This window comes from Chiloscyllium plagiosum, unplaced genomic scaffold (assembly GCF_037043375.1).
Source record: "Chiloscyllium plagiosum isolate Xiang-an unplaced genomic scaffold, Cpla_swu_hap1 HiC_scaffold_15, whole genome shotgun sequence".
Taxonomy (NCBI): domain Eukaryota; kingdom Metazoa; phylum Chordata; class Chondrichthyes; order Orectolobiformes; family Hemiscylliidae; genus Chiloscyllium; species Chiloscyllium plagiosum.
Genome location: NW_028270153.1, coordinates 13,746,706 through 13,772,198, shown reverse-complemented (window position 1 = coordinate 13,772,198; position 25,493 = coordinate 13,746,706). Strand labels below are relative to the sequence as shown.

Sequence of the window (25,493 nt, the reverse complement as noted above, 5' to 3'; positions counted from 1 at the left end):
AAGAAAAAATGTGAATTGCTAACGACTGAAATGAATTGAATTTGAATTGAACTGAATTTATTGTCATGGGTACCAAGACATCGTGAAAAACTGTCTTGCGAGCAATACAGGCAGATCACAGAGTTAAGTAGCATAGATAAATAAATAATAGGTAAACAGTGGCAAAAAACAAAAACACAGGTACAGGCGAATGTTAAAAGTTTGAGAGTCCATTCAGTATTCTAACAGTAGGGTAGAAACTGTTTTGAAACTGGCTGGTGCGTGTGTTCAGGCTTCTGTACCTTCTCCTTGATGGTAGAGGTTGCCAGGGTGGGGTGGATCTTTGAAAATGCCTACAGCCTTTCCTTGACAGCAGACCTGGCAGATGGATTCTGTAAATGGGAGGTTGGCCTTTGAGATTGTCCGGGCCAAGTTCATCACCCTCCGTAACCATTTCGGATCTTGAATGGTGCAGTTGCTATACCAGGTAATGATACATGCAAACGGAATGCTCTTGATAGCGCACCTATAAACGTTGGTAAGGGTATTCGCCGTCATGCCAAAATTTCCTCAGCTGCCTGAGGAAGAGAAGACGTTGTTGGGTCTTTGTAGCCAGTTAACCAACTGTACTTTTAAAAATTCCTATACAAGTAGTCTTAACTTCACAGTTATTCATTCATTGGTTGAGGATTTACCTTTTCAGGTTCTCCGGAGGTGATTTTGTTCCTTTTCATTTCAATAGGGGAACTTGCAGAGTGCAGCCCAGAGAGGAAGGTGAAGGAGAATAGCTACATGCTAGAGATTTTATTTTAGTTCTACACAGAAGCGAGGGGGGGCTTGGGAGGTCATGTTGCGGCCAACACCAAGGAGCCTTTCATAGGTTAGATATTTCTGCTGTCACACAAGGCTATAGCTACCTACACAAGAACCAATCGAGGTGTACAATGCTAAGCTCTCTTGAACCAAAAACTGGTGGCCAATTGAAAAGTCGATAATAGGACAGTCCCAATTGCCCGGAACACACACAGGACAATTTGCCTGGACCCTTCTCTCACCGCTCCAATAATGTAAGATTGTACATATAACTCACTGTGTTCCAGTAACTTGGTTTTAAAACTGCAAACACCTTCTCACTCATTTTACATTAAATTAAAATACTGTAAATGCTGTAAATCTGAAATACATTCAAAGCAAGAGTGCACAAGAGACAGTGCACAAGAAACAGCGCGAGAGATAACACTGAGTCCAATATGAGAGTTCTTCAGTTCATGTTAGACTCAAGACATTATCTGTTTCTCAGTCCATAGATGTTTCTGGACCTGTTGAGTTTCTCCAGCCTTTTCCATTTCTTAGCTTCCTTTGTATATAACTGCATAATTTCCCCATTTTCAATCCTCGCGCAACCCCCACAAAACAAAAAGCCGTCTTTACTCCAAGCTACTACAGTACTTATATCCCATATCAGAATAAGCCACTCTATCATATTCTCCACTGTACAAAGTTCCCAGCTTCTTCACATGGGAGACTTATGTAGAGATCAGGAATTATCATTTTGCAATAGAGAAACATTACAAAGCAAGATCCTCCAGCTTTTTACTGCACCAAGAGGGGTAACAATAGTGGTAGGATTGTGCATGGTCTCTCTGAGCAGATGTTAGAAAAGTATGTTCCCCAATGCTTCGACTGTCCCTGTCTATTCCAAACAGCTGGAAATGTGTTGCTGGAAAAGCGCAGCAGGTCAGGCAGCATCCAGGGAACAGGAGAATCGACGTTTCGGGCATAAGCCCTTCTTCAGGAAGAAGGGCTTATGCCCGAAACGTCGATTCTCCTGTTCCCTGGATGCTGCCTGACCTGCTGCGCTTTTCCAGCAACACATTTCCAGCTGTGATCTCCAGCATCTGCAGACCTCACTTTCTCCTCAAATATTCCAAACAGCTGCCAATAGCAGGTAAATGGTGCTGACTATGTCCAGTAACCTTCCTAGTATCTGGTACAGAAAGGACGTTGGGTGCCAGTTAGCTGAACCTGCTGGTGGCATCAGCAATACTGGTGGTGGTTGGGAAAACTTGATTTTTTGCTGCTCGAAGATGAATGTGCCTTTTAAAAAACAAGGCATGAGGATTGCTCAAAAATACCAGTATACCTGGCCATGATATTGACTTTATCAATAAGGAAACTTTTGAACTAGCTTTAATAAAGCATTTGATCTATTATTTGCTCCCAATTGCTAGCACTAGTAAAGTCCCGGTTATCTAGATCCCACGTACCCAGATTTCCACTTTTGAAACAGATGTCAGCTGCATGAGAATTCCGGATGCTCAGGATCTGAAAAATGGGAACTTTACTGTAACCTAGCAGGAGAGGAGCTTAGCAGAAAAGACAGTGGAACAGCAATGGCTAGAGGTCGTGGGAGTAATTCAAGAAACACAGCAAAATTTCATCCAGAGGGAAATGCAGCACACTAAAGGGAGGATGAGGCAACAACTGCTGACCAGGGAAGTGAGGGACAGCATAAAAGCAGAAGAGAAAGCATATAAATGTGGCAAAGGACAGTGGGAAATCAGAGGATTAGGAAACCTACAAAGACCAGCAGAGGACAACAACGAAAGAAATAAGGAGGGAGAAGATTAAATAGGAGAATAAACTAGCCGGTAATATTGGGAAAGATTGCAAGAGTTTATTTAGACATACAAGGGTAAAAGAGAGGCACAAGTGGACACTGGGCCACTGGAAAATGATGCTGGAGAAGTAGTAATGGGGAAATAAAGAAATGGCTGAGGAACTGAAGATGTACTTTGCATCAATCTTCACATTGGAAGTCACGATAACATCCCAAAAATTCTTAAAAGTCTGGGGGTGGTGGATTTGAGTATGGTGGTCATCACCAAGGAGAAGGTGCTAGAGAAACTCAAAGGTCTGAAAGTGGATAAATGGATAAATCATCTGGACCAGATGGGCTTCACCCAAGAGTTCTGAAGGAGATAGCTGGAGACATTGGAGCTTTAGCAGTGATCTTTCAGGTATAACTGGAGTCGGGGAGGGTCCCAGAGGACTGGAAAATCACTCATGTAATCTCCTGTTTAAAAAGGGAGCAGGCAAAAGACAGGAAATTATAGGCCAATCAGCCTGACCTCAATTGTTGGTAAAGATGATATTTCTGAATACATGGAAGTACATAGTAAAATACATCAAAGTCAGCATGGTTTCATCAAGGGGATATGATGCTTGACAAATCTGTTAGAATTCTTTGATGTTGTTACAAGCAGGTTAGACCAAGGAGACAAACAGATGTTATTTATCTGGGCTTTGAAAAGGCCTTTGATAAGGTGCTGAGTAAGATAAGAGGCCAGGTACTAGCATGGATAAAACATTAGGTGTCTGGCAGAAGATAGAGAGTAGGGATAAAAAGGTCCTCCTCAGGATGGCAGCCAGTGACTAGGGGTGTTCCACAAGGCTCGATGTTGGAACATAACTTTTCACTTTATACATGAATGATCTGGATGAAGGAACTGAGGGGCATTCTGGCTGGGTTTGCAAATGATACAAAGATAGGTGGAGGGGCAAGTAGTATTGAGGCAGCAGGGAGGCTGCAGAAAGATTTTGACAGGTTAAGAGTGTGGGCAAAGAAGTGGCAGATGAAATACAATTTGGGAAAGTGAGAGGTCATGCACTTTATTAGGAAAAAGAGAGGCATGGACTATTTTCTAAATGGGGAGGAAATTCAGAAATCTTAAGTGCAAAGTGCAAACTTAATAGTTAACAAGGCAAATACAATATTGTCATTCATCTCATAAGGACTAGAATATTAAAGCAAGGATGTACATCTGAGGCATTAAGGCTGTGGTCAGACCACATTTGGAGGATTGTAAGCATTACTAGGCCCCATACCTTAGGAAGGATATACTGGTCCTGGAGCAGGCCCAGAGGTGATTCATCAACATCAAATGGGACTAGATTGGATTAGGATATCATGGACACGTTGGGGTGAAGGGTCATAGTCAGAGATGTACAGCATGGAAACAGGCCCTTCGATCCAACTTGTCCATGCTGACCAGATCTCCCAATCCAATCTAGTCCAACCTGCCACATATCCCTCCAAACCCTTCCTATTCATATACCCATCCAAATACCTCAACTGTTGCAATTGTACTAGCCTCCACCACATCCTCTGGTAGCTCATTCCATACAAGTACCACCCTCTGCATGAAAAGGTTGCCTCTTAGGTCTCTTTTATATCTTTCCCCTCTCACCCTAAACCTATGCCCTCTAGTTCTAGACTCACCCACCCCAGGGAAAAGACCTTGTCCATTTACCCTATCCACACCCTTCATGATTTTATAAATTTCTAGGTCACCCCTTCAGCCTCCAACACTCCAGGGAAAACAGCCCCAACCTATTCAACCTCTCTCTATTGCTCAAATCCTCCAACCCTGGCAACATCATTGTAATCTAGTCCCAATTTCCAGCACTTGTCCTATATCCCTCCAAACCCATCCTATTCATATATCCATCCGGATGCCTTTTAAAATGTTGCAATTGTACCAGCCCCTACCACTTCCTCTGGCAGCTCATTCCATACATGTACCACTCTCTGCATGAAAAAGTTGCCCCTTTTATATCTTTCCCCTCTCACCCTCTAGTTCTGGACTCCCCGACCCCAGGGAAAAGACTGCCTATTTACCCTACCCATGCCACTCATGATTTTATAAGCCTCTATCAGGTCACCCTTCAGCCTCAAATGCTCCAGGGAATACAGCCCCAGCCTGTTCAGCTTCTCCCTATAGCTCAAATCCTCCAACCCTGGCAACATCCTTGTAAATCTTTTCTGAACCCTTTCAAGTTTCACAAGGTCAAGTTCTGCACCTTCCCTAGTAGGTACATCCACATACCGAATCAGAAAATTTTCTTGTACATACTTAAATTCCTCTCCATTTGTTGCAGTCCCAGTCTACATTTGGAAAGTTAAAATCCCCTACCATAACCACCCTATTATTCTTACAGATAACGGAGATCTCCTGACAAATTTGTCCCTCAATTTCCCATTGACGATTTGGGAGTCTCTAATACAACCCCAGTAAGGAGATCATCCCTTTCTTATTTCTCAATTCCACTCAAATAACTTCCCTGGATATATTCCCAGGAATATCCTAAGTACTGCAGTTACGCTATCCCTTATCAAAAAGACCGCTTCCTCTCCTCTTTTGCCCCTGTTTCTATCCTTCCTATAGCATTTATCCCCTGGAATAATCGACCCGCCAGGCCTATATGCCCCTGAGCCATGTTTCTGTAATTTCTATGATTCCCCAGTCTCTTATTCCTAACCATGCCCAGAGTTCATCTGCCTTACCTGTTCAGCCTCTTGCACTGAAGTAAATGCAGTTTAATTTATCAGTCCTATCTTGTTCTCTGCTTTGTCGCTGCCCTGACTGTTTGACTGGTTCCTTTTCCCAACTGTATCAATCTCAGATTGATCTCTTTCCTCACTATTTCCTGGGTCCCACCCCACCACTTTACTAGTTGAAATCGTCCACAGCAGCTCTCACAAATCTCTCTGCCAGTATATTAATCTCTTTCCAATTCATGCTTATTTTACAGGTCACTTCTATCCCAGAAGAGATTCCAATGATTCAAAAATGTGAACCCTTCTCCCCTGCACCAGCTCCTTAACCACACGTTCATCTGCTCGATCCTCCTGTTCCTACCCTCACTAGCCCATAGCTCCGGGAGCAACCCAGATATTACGACCTTCGAGGAATGCCTTTTTAAATTCCTGCCCAACTTCCTATATTCTCCGTTCAGAATCTCATCCTTTTCTCTTCCCATGTCATTGGTTATAATGTGTACAATGACCTCCTGTTGGTCCCTCTCCCCCTCGAGAACATTCTGCACCCTCTCTGAAGACATCCTTGATCCTGGCACCAGAGAGGCAACACACCATTCTGATTTTTCGCTGCTGGCCACAGAAACTTCTGTGCTTCTGACTAGACAGTCCCCTATCACAACCAATTGCTTGGTTTCCCTCATTACATTAGAGCCAGTCTTGATACCAGAAACTTGATGTTCGTGTCACATTCCCCTGAGAGTTCATCACCCCCTAGATTTTCCAAAACAGCATACTTGTTTGAAATGGGGATAGTCACAGAACATTCCTGCATTATCTGCCTACCTCAACCATTCCTGGAGTTAATCCTTCTATCTGACTGCATTTGCAGTTTTTCTCCCTTCCTCTAACTGCCTCCCATCACACCCCCATACTCTTGTAAATTCCTCATTGCCTCTGTCACTCCAACCGATCCATTTGATCCGTTAGGATTTGCTGTGTTTCCATGCTGTACATTTCTATGACTACGGGACTATACTCGGAGTTTAGAAAAAGGGGAAATTGGATTGAAAACTTACAAAATAATCAATGGCCTGGACACGTTGGGAAGATGTTTCCATTAGCAGGAGAGACAAGGACCCAAGGCCACAGCCTCAGAGTAAAAGAAAAATATTTTTGAACGGAGATACTTCTTTCGCCAGAATGGTGGAATCTGTGGAATTCATTGACACAGAAGGCTGTGGAGGGCATATTTAAAACATAGATAGTTAAGGAAAATGGGGTCTTGTGGTCTAATTATTACCATAGGCATTAACGATTTCTGCATAGACATTTCTCAACAGACAAATTCCAGCAACATTCTGAAGGTAAGAACAATTCTAATTTCCACAACTTCACAGCCAGATACCTACTCCCCCAGCTTACATCTTCACCATTTTGTTCCAAACCAGTTCAAGGTCTTCATTTTCAACTCTGTCAAAAAAATTGAGCTCGCCTGTGGGCAATCTTTCCCAAACTCTAATCCTCCCCTGATTCCATATTACAACCTACACAATGCCCAAATCTATTTTATTTACTCACCCTAACCAAGTGTTCCACTGATTAATTTCAGGACATGCACCTTCAACTCCATCCACAGACTTGCTCTAATTTGAGCCAGCCATCTTTCCCACAGCACACACTTTGTTGATTTTATAATAAAGCTTTTATACCACTTTCTTCGCCAGGGCCTTATTTTCCATATCTATTATGACCGCACACTTGCAACTCTTCCAAAACTACTTTTCCTCCTTCAAAAGCCTTAATGCTTCTTTTCAATTACCCTCATACTCCCCTCAATTAATCTCTAGCTGTCTCCTTCTGGGATTCGCTTCCTTCTAAACAGCAAACAAACTTTTCCATGAGGAACATTACAAATTGTTTAAAGAACATTTGCTTAATATAATTTGACTTTTGATTTTAAAAAAAAAATTAGCATAAATAGAATCGGTAACAAACAAATAGTCATCTTGCAACATGGATTTTTTTTTAAAACTTAACTAGATGTGAATTCTAAGAATTAATCATTAGCTCCAGCTCGAATCAAAGCAAAACTATCAAGCAGTTTCCATTTCCTATAATGACACAGAAAAGACAATTAAGCTGCATACTTTCTGCCAGGCGGAAGTTTGTAATGCTCTGATGTCAGCAATTGTTCTTGTAATCCAAATACTTAATAAGTGAGTCATAAGTAAGAAATATTGCAAAAAAAACCAAATATATCAGCAACTTACGTAGTGTCACTATGTAACAAAACATCACAAGATACTTTGCAGTGAATGTCATAGCACAAGTTTAACACCAAGCTACACAAGACAATATTTGGACAGATGACAAAGGGCTTGGTTAAGATGTAGGTTCTAAGCAGTAGTCACAAAATGTAAGAGAAGTACAGAGGTTTAGGAAGAGAATTTTGGAGTTCAGCACCTTGACACCTGAATACACTGAACAGCATTTTTACTTTTAAGACTCCATTAACACAAGATTAGAAATAAGGAGGAGTTAAGGCCTAAGTTGAGTCACTATCTTTGGGGAAAAAAAACAAACTGAAAAGAAAGCTCATGAAATAAGACAACTGAATATATACAAAACCAGAAGATTATTTTGAAATGAAGTTATATTTATAACGTAAACCAAAGAACTGAGGATGGAGACCTGAAACAAGAACAGAAACTGTCAGAGAAAGTCAAGCTTGTCAGCATTTGTGGAGAGAAAACAGATGACATTTAGAGTCCAGTGACTCTTCAGAAGAGTCACTGGACTCTAAACGTAAATGCTATTTTTTCTCTACAGATGCTGCCAGACTGACTGAGTGTCTCCAGCAATTTTGACAGTATCATTTTCACAACCCCGAGACACCCTACAGCACGTTAGAATCAATTAAGTACTTCTTTATTGTGTAGACACTGCTAGAAACATGGCACTAAATTTGTACACAGTTCTATTTTAGCAATAGGATAATAAGCAGACTTTCCATTTTAGTAATGCTGCTGGAGGGATAAGTATTGATCAGGACATCTTATGAAGTAGTTACTTAGTTTTTTTAAAAAGAGCTTGGTTACCAAAACGGCTAACCTTAAAACAGACTGTACAGACATGTTTAACCTGCTAACCTTTACTAGACAACTGCGACACATTTCAGGTGTTGTTCATTCAAATTGGTGACTTTCCTTTGATAGTCCGAGTCGTTTAGATACTCATATAGGCTACACAACAGTCATAAGATAAAACATTCTGGCTAAAATTGTCTTCCCATTTATGGTGATGAAGTTGATGATGTAAACAAAGTAATTGGGTAAATACTTCAACAGGCAAGAATATGGTATTCCACAAAGGCCTCAACTTATTATTTAATAAACCAGACAATTTAATAAACCCTTAGATGATAGGATAGAAACCTACATATTCAAGTGCTGACAGACAGACACTGTATACAGAAACAAAGTAAGAGAAACACTGATTAAGATAAAAGGAGGATCACTGTACCTGAAACATTAACTCAGCTTTCTCTCTACAGATGCTACTAGATCTGCTGAGTTTCTACAGCAATTTCTGTTTTTGTTACTGATGGATTAAAATTTGGCAATGGATTTCAATGCAGACAAATGTGACGCAATCTACTCTGGCCATAAAATGGCTAGAACAGGATATCTTCTAGTTAGAGTAAATCCAGAAACAGTAACTGTTCAAAAAGACTGGGGATCCAGGTCTTTCTCTAGCTTTGTATCACGACGGAGGAGATCTAATTGAGATATATCAAGATGTGGAGAAAGTGAGGTCTGCAGATGCTGGAGATCAAAGTTGAAACTTTATTGCTGGAACAGCACAGCAGGTCAGGCAGCATCCAGGGAACAGGAGATTCGACGTTTCGGGCACAGGCCCTGAAGAAGGGCCTGTGCCCGAAACGTCGAATCTCTTGTTCCCTGGATGCTGCCTGACCTGCTGTGCTGTTCCAGCAATAAAGTTTCAACCCATATATCAAGATGTCAAAGGGGGTTGACAAAAAAGATGGAGAGAGTATATTTCTTTTTGCAGGGCAATCTAGATTGAGAGGTCATAGATTTAGGATAAGGAGGTAGCAGATTTAAAACAGAGATGAGGAGAAATCACTATCAAAATTTTGTGAACCGGAGTGCAGTGGATGCCAAAACAGTGAGTCAATTTAAGGAGATACATAGATTTTGAGTTAGTAGTGGGTTGAAGGATTAGGGAAAGTGGACAGAAAAGTGGAGTTGAGGTCAAAATGACTCAGCTTTGATCATATCAAATGGTCAAGGCGGCTTGAGAGGCTGAATTGCCAACTCCTGGTTAGGTTCTTAGCTGAAGTTTCCAAATGGGAAGGAGAGAAGACTGGTATAAATGATGTACTTCAGCTCCAAGTCCAAAGTTTAATAATTTTGAAAGTCTGATCAGTTGAACATTGCAATAGTAATGTAAGTGGTGCTTATACAACTACACTGCTACCTCTCACACTTAAAACAACCCATGGCATATATGCAGGAGTCAGTCTGGTGGTGTAATGTTACATGTGAATGAGGGTTCTGGCCTATTCTCTAATTTAGCCTCAGCTCTTGCATGTAATTTGAAGTTGGCAGACCACTTGGAAGACCCTGTGTTACATTAGGAAACATTAGGTTCAGTTAACATTGACATCTTTAATGCTTTCTTGTCAACTTTTCTTCAAAAGAGGTGTTCATTCTTGACCTGTGTATGGTCCCACAGATGCATGTCATCATGTACCCCTTTCTCACGTGTAGGCCTCTATAAATCATTGGGGAATATTAAATGGGGTTGCCCTTCTCATGTATCAATGCAAGCACATGCAGAGAACCTTGAATGTGAAAACAGCTAACTGTTGCAGCACTGGAGAGTGTAGCATTTACCATCATCCTAACAGATTGGACACCAATGACCTTCCGAGCCTGCATGACCTAGCTATTCCAAGGATATATTCACAAAGTCAGAACTGGGAGTCAAAACTAAACTTAGCACTAATTCAAACTTTTCCAAGAGACAAACATTTTTGTAATGTTGAATTCCAAACTGAAGGAGCAAGAGACATTACAGGTCTTCAACAAAGACACCTTGGAGATCAAATACATAACTCTTGGAAGTGAAAATTGGCATATTAGATAACATAAATATGACCCATAGAATGAGACTTTAAAATAATTGCACAATATTAAAGTAGCAGAATGAATTCATACACCGTATGATAACGTAATAAATTTCAGTTTTGGGAGCTCCGTAATAAAAAGTAAAATGTTTTAGGAGCATAATGGAGATTCACCAGAATAAAGACAAGGCAACATGGGAAAATGTCATTGAATAAAGCTGCATAATGACATCTGAGATGCCACATATGACTACAACGGAACTGTGGTTCGTATAACATGGTTTGACTTAAGGGGCTGACACCTTGTTGGCCACCAAAACAGCTAGTAGATTGAACAAAAATATCTCAAACATATTTATAGATAACAATAAGTATGAGTGATTCTTGCTCTAAGGATTTAATCCACTTTAGAATGAAACAATCATGCCCTTTGAAGTTTTGCATTTATATTTTATGATATTATTGAATTTCCTTGATTTCAGCCTCTCACGATTAGGAAAACAAAAAGTACTACCCCCAAGGTAATTTTGCATCTCAAGGTTCAGACAGATAATGCAGATTTGTTTGAGCTTTACTCTTAGGAGAGTGTGTGGCAATTGTAACATGTCAATAGGTCAGTTGTTAAAGTTAAGCCAATATCTTTTAAAGTCCAATAGGCTTGTAAACTGAATCATCTTGTATTGCTTGCAGAGCCCCAAACTGAACCTTGTACAAGAAAGTCTGCAATTCCTTCCTTTGGGATAGCCCTTTAACATGGTGGGAAAGTTTGCGTGTTATGTCCCTACAACTTTGTTGGTAGAACAGCATTCAGGATAGGGCCACACAAGACAGGCAGGACAATAGGTGGAAGCCAGTCTGTAGGCAGGTCCTGGATTTGCTCGCAGGCTACAAAGTTAAGTTAAACACCTAACACAGCACAAAAGGATGCGCCCACCACAGATAAAATCCAAAGGCAAAACAAGTCTGTTACACTTATAAACATCAAATATAAACATCAACTGGGGAAAACCACAATGTGCCGGTGGAAAGAAACACTGAGCAGAATCAAATATCTTGTCCAAGACAGATAGAAGTGGAAGAAATGGTCCTCTTATGTTCCACCAGGTAAAAGGAGACTGTGAAACTACACTGTCATTAGGAAAGCTTACAAGAAAATTTTGTACTTTTTTTCAAACGTTCATACAGGTTGTAGACATGCTGATTATATGCTAACAGATAAAAATAATAAGATCAACTTCAAAACTGAAATCAGCAGTTGCAAGTATTCATTGCAGTTTTTAAATACACAATAATGTATCTTGATGCACAAATATAACATTATGCTCACTTCGATGCACTGTTAATAAATGCGTCCCATCACAATGTAAAGTTGAGAAGTCATGGTTTCTGTCCAGAGATGAAGGACTAAACATTACTTGACTTAACAAGTCAACATGTGAGTTTAAAAAAAAATAATCTTACATCAATAACTACAGATTCAAGAACTAATGAAATAAAATGGAATAAATTAATCAAGTTTATTGAAATAGCATAATAAAATTAAGCATTTTGTCTTGTAAGTGAGATGCTAAATTGGTTCAGTTTGTGATCAGTCAAGCTTTCACAGTGCCTTTATCAGCTCTGATCTCTGAAATGACACAACCAAAACAAAACACCTTATTTATCTCATTTGCTATTTGGGTCCTTTTAAATTGACTGCCATATATGTCTACAAACCAGTAATTATATTTCAAAAACACACTCATTGGCTATAAAGCATTTTGAGACATCCTGAGGATGAGAAGAACTATATAAATGCTGGTTTCTCTTTCCTACTGTAACTAACAAAAGCAAACGTAGCCTCAAGTAGAAATAATAATCTTGTACAGCGGTGGTTTATTCCGTGCAAGGTCACATTTCCTTCGATGTTGCTTTCAGTAAAGTGAAAATATTAAAAGGTTAAACAAAACTGCATGATAGTGTCGGTTTACTACTGCAATACGTAGTTATTTACTTCCTTCATAATTAAGTTTCACACAGTGAGATAAATAATTGATTTTAATTACTTGCAATGGGAGTGGAGGGTAAAGGTCAGGACGGTTTGCTACAACTTAATGGGCATTGATGTGACCACACTTGAACTATATACAGCTTTGGACTCCATCCTTAAGAGATATACTGACAATGAATGGAGTTCAGAGGAGAAACACTAGGCTGACTCCTAAGATCAAACAGTTTGCCTTGAGGAATACTTGAACAGGGTGGCCTATATTCATAGGAGTTTAGAAAAATGAGAAGTAATCTTGTTGAAATTTACAGGATTCTGAAGGGATTTGACAGGGTTGATGCTGAAGTTTGTGTCCTCTCATGGAAAAAATCTATAACTAGGAGAATTGTTTAAAAATGAAGGGTTTCCCATTTAACACAGCATGCCGAATTTCTTCTGAGAGCCTTTACTTTCTGGAATTCTGTTCTACATAAATCAATATTGAGTCATACAGGCAGCCTTATATAACACAGAAAGAGACCCCTAAATCCAACTGGTTCAAGACAAATCAGGTATCCTAAACTGATCTAGTCTAATGTGCCAGCATTTGCCCCATATCCCACTAAACTCTTCCTATTCACGTACCCATCTAGATGAATTTTCCACGTTTGTAGTTGCACCACCTCTGGCAACTCATTCCATATATGCACCAGCTTCTGCATGAAGAAGTTGCCCCTTCGATCCCTTTGAAATCTTTCTCCTCACCTTAAACCTATGCCCTCTAGTTTTGGATTCCCCTACCCTGGCGAAAATATCTTTCCCTATTATGCCCCTATTCACCCTATCCATGATCCTCTGTAAAGTCATCTCTCAGCCTCCGACACTCCAGGGAATAAAGCCCCAGCCTATGCAGCCTCTCCCTACACCTCAAATCGCTCTCCCCGCCCAATCCTGGCAACATCCTTATAAGCCTTCCCTGAACACTTTCAAGTTTCACAACATCTTTTCTATAGTAGGGAGACCAGAATTGAACATCACTGCATATACTGAAGTACACTGATAAATAAGGTAATTGGGATCTACAAAATCATGAAGGGTATAGACAGGGTGGTTAGAGATAAGCTTTTTCCCAGGGTGAAGGATTCAATAACGAGAGGTCATGCTTTCAAAGTGAGAGGTGGAAAGTTTAAGGGGGATACACGTGGTAAGTACTTCACACAGAGGGTGGTGGGCGTTTGGAACACGTTTCCAGCAGAGGTGGTAGAGGCAGGCACGGTAGATTCATTTAAGATGCATCTGGACAGATGCACGAGTAGATGGGGAGCAGAGGGACACAGATGCTTAGGAATTGACCGACAGGTTTAAACCGTACATTTGGATCAGCTCAGGCTTGGAGGGCCGGAGGGCCAAAGGACCTGTTCGTGGGCTGTAAATTTTCTTTGTTCTTTATTCTGTCAGGCAGAAAACTGGATGTAAGGCCATAATCAAATCAGTCAGAACCTTGCCAAAAGGGCGGACTGACAACCTCCTGCTCCTTTCCTTATGACGTTATGGTAAAGCAGTTGGATTAGTACCAAAAAAAATTCAACACCATCCAAAATCATTCCACCAATCTCAAAAGAGACTTATAAGCAATACGTCAGAACAGTCAAAGCCCAGCCACTGAACTTTGAACACTAACCTCTTGAATAGAACTAGGGAGGACCTGAAACAACTACCTCCTTAAAACTGTCATAATAAAATGTCCTGGACCTGGGGAGTTGATCAGGTACAAGTACAAACCGACCTTTAAATCTGGTAGGAAGACTACATCAGAGTCTCGGTGTTAAAAAGCCCGTCCTTCCAAAGGAGGGGAGACCAGAAGTTTCCTTGGTCACACATTTCCCACATTTGGACAATTTAAACTAAAGAAAAAACTCGCAAGTCGGTGGGCCACTTGAACCTCTCAAATAGACAGTGAAGCGGCCTGCCTCAACAGACAGACGGGGAGAAGAGAGGGTGGAAACCACAGGAGGCCCCGGTGAGTGAGGGAGTGAGACAAACTGACTGTTCTCCCACAACATCGGGCAACCCCAACCCCCTTCCCCCCCCCCATCCCAAGCAGGGGGAGGGGTCCCCAACCGCCGCCTTCCTTACATGTCCCCCACGAAAAAAATACATTCCAACGAGAACGGGAAACTGAGAACGTTTCCTTACCAAATGCGGCCAGGCCCGCTTCAAAAGGACAACCGCGGGCTCTTCTCCACCGCCGACGCCTCCAACGCGGCCGCCATCTTGCAGCGCCTGCTCACGTGACCCACTCTCACCCACCCCGCCCCGCACCCATTGGCCGCCGACGTCATGGATCCCACCTGTTTCACCGGCGTGTTCTGATTGGTTAGCGCGGATGCCAATCAGCCCCGGAGATGTTGCCAAGGTGGGGCAGAGTGCGCACGTGGGTGGGTCAGCACTAAGGTGTTCCGCTCTTAGGTAGGAGAGCCCCAACAAGTCACTGCGCTGTGCTGCACCCTCCCAATTATTTTTAAAAGCCTACCAATTCCAAATTCAGAAAAGCTTTGGTATTCTGCCTAAACTATTAATCCAGATGTGGAGGTACTGGCGTGGACAAAGTTAAAAATTACCAACAGGTTTATTTGGAAGCACCAGCTTTTTGAGCGCTGCTACTCCGTCAGCTAGCTAATGGAGCAACATCACAGGATACACGAATTATCGTAAAACATCAAAGTGTCATGCAACTGATGCGATGTATTGAACAAACCTAGATTGCTGTTAGGTCTTGGAATGGGGCTGCAGGTTTTGATTGATTAATATGAAAATCCCAAAACTTCTTTCAAGTCAAAGTACCAAAATAACTTAAGGTTTTATCGGTATGAACAAAAGGTGACATCTCAGTTTAGATAATGTTTTAAAGGTGAGGTTAGAGACTGTCTGTATCCCAATCTTGATCCAGAAACCAAGGCAATTTCTGGAAACTCAGGTGCGAATCCTGCCAGGCAGGTGTTGTAATTTGAATTTTTTTAAAAATGTGCATGTAAGTTCGCTCGCTGAGCTGGAAGGTTTGTTTTCAGATATTTCATCTGAATACACAATACACAAGAAAGGAAAGCAGTTAGAAGGACTAGTCATTAGAATCATAGAATCCCTACAGTGTGGAAACAGGCCCTTCGACCCAACAAGTCCACACTGACACTTTGAAGAGTAAACCACTATTATCCTATATTTATCCTATTATCCTATATTTACCCCTGACTAATGCGCCTAACTTACACATCCCTGAACGCTATGGGCAAAGTGTTTCTTTTTCCTTCTTAATGTTGATGTGACTGGCTGATTGTTTGCTGGGTTTCTTCTGTGAGTTTGTTGTCTTTCTCTGGGTCCGCTATGTGGATGACATCTTTGTCATCACTAAAATGAAACAAATTAGAGGAAACCTTCAAGACCCGTGAGTTTCACTAAGGAGGAAAACAGCAACAAACTGCCATTCCTACATGTGACAGTAGAGCGAACATCCAAAGGGGATCTTTAAACCAGCATCTACAGGTAAATAACACATATGGACCAAATACTGAATTACAGAAGCAATCATCCTAACATCCACAAACGAAGCTGCATTGGAACATTATTTCAACAAGCCACCACATACTGCAGCACAGAGAAACTATGAAGAGCAGAGGAAAATCATCTGTACAGTGTTTTCAAAAAGAACGAGTAGCCAATAAACACAGACCATCGATTTCTCAGCCACAAACCCAAACAAGCAGACAAAGCGTGTCCAGAAACCCTTGCCACTCTCCCCTACATCAAGGACATCTCGGAAATGACTGCCAGACTATTCAGGACCTCTTGGCATCACGGTAGCCCACAAGCCCACCAACACAATAAAGCAGCAGCTAATGAACTTGAACTATACAGACAACAAGCAAAACTAATATAATTTGCAAAATACCTTGCAAGAACTGTAACAAACACTACTTTGGACAAACAGGCTGAAAACTAGCCACCAGGATACATGAACATCAACCAGCCACAAAAATACATGACCCACTCTCACTAATATCTTTACATACAGATGAGGAAGGACACCACTTCAAATGGGACAACACATCCATCCTAGGACAAGCCAAACAGAGACACGTACGAGAATTCCGAGAAGCATAGCATTCCAATTGAAACTCTATCAACAAACACATCAACTTGGATTCCATTTAGCACCCTTTGAGAAAAAGAACAGGAAATGACATCACTGCAGGAAATGATGTCACCAAGCAAAGGAAACCTAAACACATAAATAAAAAGCGGGCCATACCACCAGCGCTTCACCAGAGTTTCACTGATGATGTTACCTAGTATGGTGACAAAACGTCAGAAAACAAACCTTCCAGCTCATCGAGCAAACTTACATCTAGAACCTCAACCTGAGCTACAAATCTTCTCAAAAATCTTTTTAAAAATGTAATGATGACCATGAAACCATTATTGACTTTTAGGAAAAAAACAATCTGGTTTCTTAGAAAAGAAAGTTGCCATCTCTATCCTGTCTAGAGACAAATAAGAAACTGCAGATGCTGGAATCCAACGTAGACAAGTAGGAGGCTGGAAGAACACAGCAAGCCAGGCAGCATCAGGAAGTGGAGAAGTCAACATTTCCTGAAGAAGGGTTATACCTGAAACGTTGACTTCTCCATCTCTTGGTGCTGCCTGGCTTGCTGTACTTTTACGTAGTTTGACCTGAATGTGACTCCAGACCACAGCTATGTGGTTGACGCTCCGGGCAATAAAGGATCATCATTAAATACTATCTTGGCCAGCAGCACTATATCCTGTGAATGGATTTAAAAAAAAACTCACTCCAGGGGATTGGTTTATAAAAATAGAAAAGTCTTATTGCAACTGTAAAAGATGCTTGTGAGACCACCCCAGAGTACTATGAGCAGGTTTGGCCCCCCTTAAGCAAAAATATAATTTCTTTGGAGGCAGTTCAGAGAAGGTTCACTAGGATGATCCCTGGTCTTATGAAGCTGGTGTTATGGTCTTCATGTGAATGTAGGAGGTATGGTTAGTAAATTTGCAGATGACACCAAAATTGGTGGGGTAGTGGCGAGGGAGAAAAGATTATCTCAGAGCACAACTGAACGTTGATCAGATAGGGCACTGGGCTGAGGAGTGGCAGATGGAGTTTAATTTAGATAAATGTGAGATGTTGCATTTTGGTTAGGCACATCAGAGCAGGACTAATACACTTAATGGTAAGGTCCTAGAGAATGTTGTGGAACAAATAGATGTTGGGGTGCAGATTCATAGTTTCTTGAAAGTGGAATCACAAGGAGACAGCACAGTGAAGAAAGTGTTTGGTACACGTGCCTTTATTGGTCAGTGCATTGAGTAAAAGAGTTGCAATGTCATGTTGCAGCTACTGGTTAGGCCACTTTTATTTTGGAAAACTACATTCATTTCTAATCTCCCTACTATAGGAAAAACATTGTGAAACTTTATAGGGTTCAGAAAAGATTTACAAGGATGTTGCCAGGGTTGGATGTTTTAAGCTATAGACTGGGACAATTTTCCTTGAAATGTTGAAGGCTGAGGGGTGACCTTATAGAGATTTATAAAATCATGAGGGACATAGAATGGATGAATAGTCAAGGTCTTTTTCCTTGGGTAGGGGTGTCCAAAACTAAAGGTTTAAGGTGAGAGAGGAAAGATTTGAAAGGGATCTAAGGGGAAGGGGAAACCTTTTCATGCAGAGGTGGTGGGTGCATGGAATGAGCTGCCAAAGGAAAAGGTGGAGGCTGGTTCAATTACAACATTGAAAAACTATCTGAATGGTAATATGACCAGGAAGGAGTAAGAGGGATATAGGCCAAATGCTGGCAAATGTGACTAGGTCAGTTTGGGATAATTGGTCGGCATGGATGAGTTGTTTCTGTGCTGTTGAGGATCTGAAATCTGACTATAGGCTGAAGAAACTAGTTGTAGTAAGGAACAACCATTTAATACATGCTCTTACTAACATACGCAGGAATAAAGTGGCTTCTTAATGAAAATAATATGACAAAATGGCTTCTAGGCTGCAAATTGACAATTCTGCTTAAAGCTGCATAAACTGGCTTCAACAAAGAGTAGCAGACAATGCTTCTTTTACAGCATAGAAATAACTAGACTAGATAAGACATTACTAGCCATCCTAAGTGACCTTCGTGTGCAGGTGCAAAAACTCGGTTCATGAGATAAGAATGGCTTAAATTTTGGAAGACAAGGTTGGTTCCCAGGAAATATCATTTGGCTGAGTTGCTATCAATAAAGTAATTTCATTAAAATTGATTAGTAATTGTTTGAATGTGCTCTTTGATTATGACCTGTACTTCTCTCAAAAGAAATATTTAAAATGTCTTTGTCGGATCTAAGATGGCGGCAATCTGAGAAGATCGCACTGCAGAGCTTCGCATCGCAGCAGGAGCAGGACGGTCCTTTAACCCACCCAACCCAGGTCATCAGGATTTCTTGGGGCATTGGAAAGATTGTGGAGCCCCAAGAAACATTTAAAAATTGACTTACCTGTATTTTCAGCTGTCCAGAAATGCCTAAAAAGGGAGGGGGAGCATCTGAGGCCGGGCCTGCAGTTCAGCCTGCAGCAGCCTCAGAGCAGATTACTCTCCAGGTGAACCAGCTTTCAAAATCTCGCGAGATGTTGGGGAAACAGATTGAAGAGAAGCTGGCTCCAGTCTCTCTCATGCTGCAGAAGCATGAGCAGCAGCTGGAAGACCTGGAGAAGAGGACGGATGAGGTGGAGCACAGGGTCACAGTGGTGGAAGCTGATGCCAGTTCATTCAAGGAAGAGATCCAAGCCCTGAAGACGCAGGTTCATAATTTGCGTGACCAAATGGATAATCTTAAAAACAGGGGCAGGAGAAAAAACATTCGGATCATCGGTCTGCCCGAGGGTAAGGAAGGTGAGCGGCCTGCGGAATTTGTTGAAGATTGGCTTCCGAAATTCCTTGACTTGGAGACTGGCATGAGAGGATTGAAGATAGAGAGGGCTCACCGGGTCGCAGCACGGAGGTTGGGTCCGGGTCAATGCCCTCGTCCTTTTCTGGTGCAGTTCCATCATTACTGGGATAAGGAGAGAGTCATGGAGGCTTCCAGACTCCAGGTGAAGGATCCAAAGGCCCTAATTTACGAGGGGTCTAAGATCATGTTTTTTCAGGACTTTTCAGCGGCGGTGATCCAGAAACGAAAATCGTATGATGGTCTCAAGAGAAGATTGAAGGAGCTTGGGATTCAGTACTCCCTGAGATATCCGGCACTGCTTCGGATCACCTTAGATGGATCCATGCATTTCTTTGACACATCGGAGAAGGCAAGAGACTTTGTGGACAAACTAACCTAATTTAAACAATTGTAGTATTTATAAATATCGTTGCATGGGTATGTGTTTATCATTCTGTAAAAGAAATGGAGGAAATCCAGTTGGAGCTTTTTTTTCCCTTTTTTTTACCTCTATTGATAATAATTTGGTTCAAACTATGTCTGGCGGTGGTTAAGATGTACATATTAAATTTCTAAGTTCGGACATACCAAAGGATGGGTGGGGTATTTATTCCCCTTTGTTTTTATAAAAGAATGTTTTTTTTATTCATATTGATATTCTATGGGGTGTTTATTCTTTTTAGCTTGTGCTTACGATGTGGCTCTAGCTGGGAGAAGTGAAGGTGGTTGAGATGGTTAGATGCCTATTTATGGGCAGTTCGGGACGGGTAGTTGCCCCCTCCGGGCAGGGGGTGAGTTCCCCTACTCAGCGCTATTGGCGCTTTATATGTTGGTTTGTTTTCTAGTTTTTGTTGTTTTTAATTTTTAATAATTTTGTATGTTTGTTAAATGTAGTGGTTTTAGTTTATGTAGTTTTTATATTTGGTGGACCATGCGACACTAAGGCTCAGCAATTTGTGGTTCGGGTTCCTCCTCTCTGGAATTTAAATGTAATTGCAGAAGATTATGGCTAATGATTTGATTAAATGGTGTACCTGGAATATCAAGGGAAGTCACTCACCAATTAAGAGGAAGAAGGTACTCTTGAGTCTTAGAAAGGAGAAGGTGGATATTGCTTTGTTACAGGAGACACATTTGGATGACAAGGAGCATCTGAAATTACAGCAGAATGGCTTTGACTGAGTTTACTTTTCATCAGTTAATACCAGAAGTAGGGGAGTGGCTATATTGGTTAGGAAAAATCTCTCATTTAAATTGTTGTAATGTGTTAAAGACGCATACGGGAGGTTTGTAATTCTTAAAGCCTTGATAAATGGGAAAGAATATGGCATTTTAAATGTTTATTGTCCCCCAGCTCATCCTCTTAAATTCTTGGTAGATGCTTTTTCTAAACTGATAAGTCTCAAATCTTGGCACATCATTATAGGGGGAGATTTTAACTGCCTCATGGACCCCACAGTAGACAGGTTGCCTAAAGGTCCCTCGGTACCCTCTGCTCAAACTAAACAGTTATTGGGTTTGTGTGGAGAATTAGGATTGGTGGACGTCTGGAGGTGTCTCCACCCTCCAGGTAGGGATTTCACATTTTTCTCCAATCCGCACAGATGTCACATGAGGATTGATTTTTTTCTGACCCCTGCGGTAGCCCTGGATCTGGTGGCATCCTGTACGATTGGTAATATTGCCATCTCTGATCATGCTCCAGTGTACCTCATGGTTAAAATTAAGGATGTTACAGTGGATTCAAGGTACTGGCAATGGACCCCTTTATTCTCATGGACAGCAAGTTTGTGGAGTATTTCTCTAGGGAATTTCGGGCATTCCTAGACGTCAACATAGGCTCGGTTGATAGCTCATCTGTTCTCTGGGAAACTGCCAAAGCTTATGCCAGTGGGTTAGTTATTTCATATTCCACAAGTAGGAAGCGGCAGAAGGGTGAGCAGCAACGTCTCCTTGAAGCACGGTTGAAGGCAGCCGAGAAGGCCTATTTTGACAGACACTCGTTGGTCAAACTACAGAGGATTACGGCATTGCGGTCTGCACTAAATTCCGTGCTCACACAGACAGCAAAGAAGGAGCTGGCTTTTGCAAAGCAAAGGTTATGCGAACAATGTAACAAGCCAGGCAAATACTTAGCATACCTTGCCAGAAAGAGAAGTGCCCCACAAACCATTACAGCGATTAAGGAAGGGTCTGGGAACCTAACATGTGATTCTAAAAAGATTAACGTGGCGTTCCAGAGATTCTACTCTAAATTATATCAGTCTGAGAATTGTGAGGAGGGGCAGGCCAAAATGGAATCCTTTTTTAAAGATCTGAAGTTCCCGGGTGTGACTCCCGAACAACAGTCCTTTCTCAATGCCCCATTATCAGAAGTGCAGGAAGCTGTGAGGCAGCTTCAGAGTGGAAAGGCGCCTGGTCCTGATGGACTTCCCAGTGAATTCTATAAGGAATTTATAAGCATACTGTCAGGCCCGATGCTGAATATGTTTAATGATTCATACAGTCATGTTTGTCTCCCACCATCTCTGAGAGAGGCCAATATTTCACTTATCCTTAAAAAAGGGAAGGATCCGGAAGAATGTGCTTCATACAGGCCCATCTCGCTCTTAAATGTGGACTTTAAGGTCCTTTCTAAGGCTCTTGCATTAAGGCTGGAGACTGTGTTACCTTCTATTAATAAAGAGGACCAGACGGGCTTCATAAAGGGTCGCAGATCCTCCAATAACGTTAGGAGGCTGCTTAACGTAATTCAAGCATGCCAACAGCAGTCAATACAGGGATTGGTGATTTCTTTAGATGCAGAGAAGGCATTTGACCAACTTGAGTGGCCGTACCTTTTCTCTACTCTGGACCGGTTTGGTCTGGGCGAAGTTTTCATAAGATAGGTAAAAGTTCTCTACAGTGTACCTCTCACTGCGGTCATTATCAACAGGGTACGATCAAGCAATTTTAATATTTCTAGGGGCAGCCGACAGGGCTGTCCCCTTTCACCATTACTTTTTACGTTGGTGATTGAACCGTTGGCAGAGGCCATTCGTGGGGATCTCAATATATCAGCTCCAGATGTGGGGTCAAAATTACATAAGATCTCGCTGTATGCAGATGATGTTCTAATTTTCTTGACAAATCCAGCAGTTTCAGTGCCTTGCCTGATAAAATGCATTCACGTGTTTGGCGTTTTTTCAGGGTATAAGATTAATTTTGCTAAATCAGAGGCTATGCCTATGGGTGGTCTTACGAAAGAGTTGGCTATTGAGAGTGACTATAGATTCCCATTTAGGTGGTCACAGGGGGGTTTTGTGTATTTGGGCACATTCATTACTCCAGTTCTGGATTGGCTGTTCAAAGCCTATTTTACTCAATTATTTGACAAAATTAAACAAGATCTCCAAAGATGGGAGGCACTTCCAGTCTCATGGTTGGGTCGGAAAGTGCTTATTAAGATGAATATTCTCCCTCGTTTGCTATACCCTATACGGATGCTCCCCCTGATTTTCAATAAACAAACACTCAGGAGACTGAACAGCTCCTTTATCTGGCACTGTAAACGGCCCCTCATTAAATTAGCCAAACTGCAGTTGCCTCACAGAATGGGGGGAGTAGACCTTCCGGACATTAAAAATTACCAATTAAGCTCGCTTTTGACCTACGTAAGTGATTGGGTTTGTGGGGACTCTCTTTCAATGTGGCTAGATATCGAAGTCTCCCAGGCAAGGTGCCCCCTTACCAGTTTGCAGTTTTTGGACAAGGTGAGGACAGTTAGGGAATATTGCCATAACCCAATTGTCATCAATATTGTTAAAGCATGGAGGGCAATTCGGCAGAGGGAAGGTAATATTGGCAAAACATCTTTGTTTACACCTTTAGTGGGTATGCCGAGTTTTCAACCAGGTATGATAGATTCAGGATTTAAATGTTGGGCAGCTAGGGGTACATCTTGCATGGGTAATTTATTTGAGGGAGATGTAATGATGTCCTTTGATCAGTTAGTACGGAAGTATGAGTTACCTAATAGAGACCTCTTTCGTTTTTTTCAAGTTAGGGATTTTATTCAAAAAAAGACCACACTTTGGACTGATCCCTACAAATCTGACATAGAAAGAGGGGTACTAAGGGCTAAGAGTACACTCTCTGTCAGTACTCTATATCACCAATTGGGGGGTGCCACCTCAGATGAGTCTGACCGACTCTGCAAGATGTGGGAAAGAGAGCTGGGTGTTGAAGTTTCTTCAGAGGCATGGGAGGATATTTAGGAGAATGCCAGGAAGATATCAATTTGCAATAGGACCCATGCTCTACAGTTAGCATGGGTCCACTTAGCCCCAAACCGTTTGTCAAAATTTAAACCAGGGGTATCTTCAGCATGCCCCAAGTGCAAGGTCTGTACGGGTACTCTTACCCATTGTCTTTGATCTTGTGACAGGCTTCAAACATATTGGAGCACTGTGATGGGTGTAATGGAGAGGATTTTAGGTGTAGGGGTGGAGAAGGACCCTATTTCGCTCCTTTTGGGCCTACCGTTGTATTTCCTGCAGACCCGCATAAGGCAAAACTTTTCAATATTCTTACATTCTGTGCAAGGAAGAATATCTTGCTAGGTTGGATATCAGAAAACCCCCCAGGCCTGTCAGGTTGGCGGAAGATTGTTATGGAGCATATTCCCCTGGATTTTCTCACAAATATGGTACACCACAAAACTGAGAATGTTTACAAGACATGGCAACCCTTTTTGAAATACCTGGACACAGATTTATCTGCCACACTAACAAGGGCTTTTATATAGCTGCAACGATTATGTTTCATGAGTCCAAAATCCAGGGAGGAGGAACTGTGAATGTATGAGTGTTTTGATTGGCTGGGCTGAGTTATTACTATTTATTTGTTTGTTGTTAGGTATTTATTTAGTTAGTTAAATAGCTAGTTTAGGTTTTTTTTTAATTTTATACTTCTCCATATATGTTTATACATTTGTATAGGAGGGTGGGTGGGGAATTTTTCTTATTATTTGGGTTTAGTTTTGTACTGTTTTGAATTGCATTGTTCTGTATTTGTTGTAATATTTAAAAATCTATTTTTTCTTAATAAAAATATATTATATAATACATGAAAAAAAATGTCTTTGTCTTAAGCCATATGGGCAGTTTCTCCGAGGAACATGGAAGTGTTTAACAGCTGTGTTACTGGACAACCTGTGCCCGTCCAAGATTGAATAAAGTGTGAAATCTTACAGAAGCAGACCGAGTGCTAGTGTTTATTGACTGATCGTGGAACAGAGAGACCCCTTCCCCTCAGGATCCAGATCTTCACTGTGTATCTCTGTGACTCTGCAACAAAGGTTAAAGAGGTTGGGATTCTACTCACTGGAGTTTAGAAGAATGAAAGGTGATTTCATTGAATCATAGGATTCTTAAAGGGCTTGACAGGATAAATGCTTCCCCTCATGGGAAGGTCTAGGACCAAAAGGCATAGTCTGAGAATAAAGGGGCGCCAATTTAAGACTGAAATGAGAAGGAATTTCTTCTGTCACAGGATTGTGAGTCTTTAGAGCCCCTTGCCACAAGAAACTGTGGGGACAGAGTACTTGTGTTATGGGAAAAAGGCAGCAAAGTGGATGTGAGGAGTGTTGGGTTAGCCATTGAGTTGTGGAGCAGAGTCGAATGGCTTTCTCTTGGTCCTATTTCTTATGGTTTTATTTCAAAGCATTTCCAACCCGGAGACACAGCATGCAGCTCAAGCTGCTTTACTTATTTTAATCTACCCGTTCAGATGTGTAATGACTCACCTGTGGAACAGTTGGGCTTTGAGCCCTTGAATTCTGTCCTAGCAGTAGGGGCACTACCATTCTACTACAAAAACCCCAGCATGCTGATTTATGCTCATGTTTGTGCCCTATACAAGCCTCCTTCCACACTTATCTTCAAACACCCATCTATTGCTCAATGCATAGAGAAGCAAAGCATTTTGGGTACCAGAAATATGGAATAAAAACAGATAGTATGGGAACAGATCAAGCAGCATATGTGGAGGGAGAAATAGTAAAGTATTTCAAATCCAATGGGACTGACTCTTCTTCAGAATTGGCT

The 25,493-nt window shown here is 41.5% G+C and overlaps 1 protein-coding gene across 3 annotated transcripts in view; it reads right to left on the bottom strand.

The window, feature by feature from the left end:
* The window catches only part of LOC122560273 (E3 ubiquitin-protein ligase Itchy homolog), a 107,802-nt gene extending 93,097 nt beyond the window's left edge, over positions 1 to 14,705 (bottom strand). The window contains exon 1 of one of the 3 annotated variants that reach the window (XM_087994750.1): positions 14,617 to 14,705. The gene's annotated coding sequence lies outside the window, so the exon portion shown is untranslated. The remainder of the gene's footprint in view (positions 1 to 14,616) is intronic. The other 2 variants (XM_043710807.2, XM_087994751.1) reach the window with 2 other exon arrangements.
* Positions 14,706 to 25,493: the final 10,788 nt, after the last annotated feature.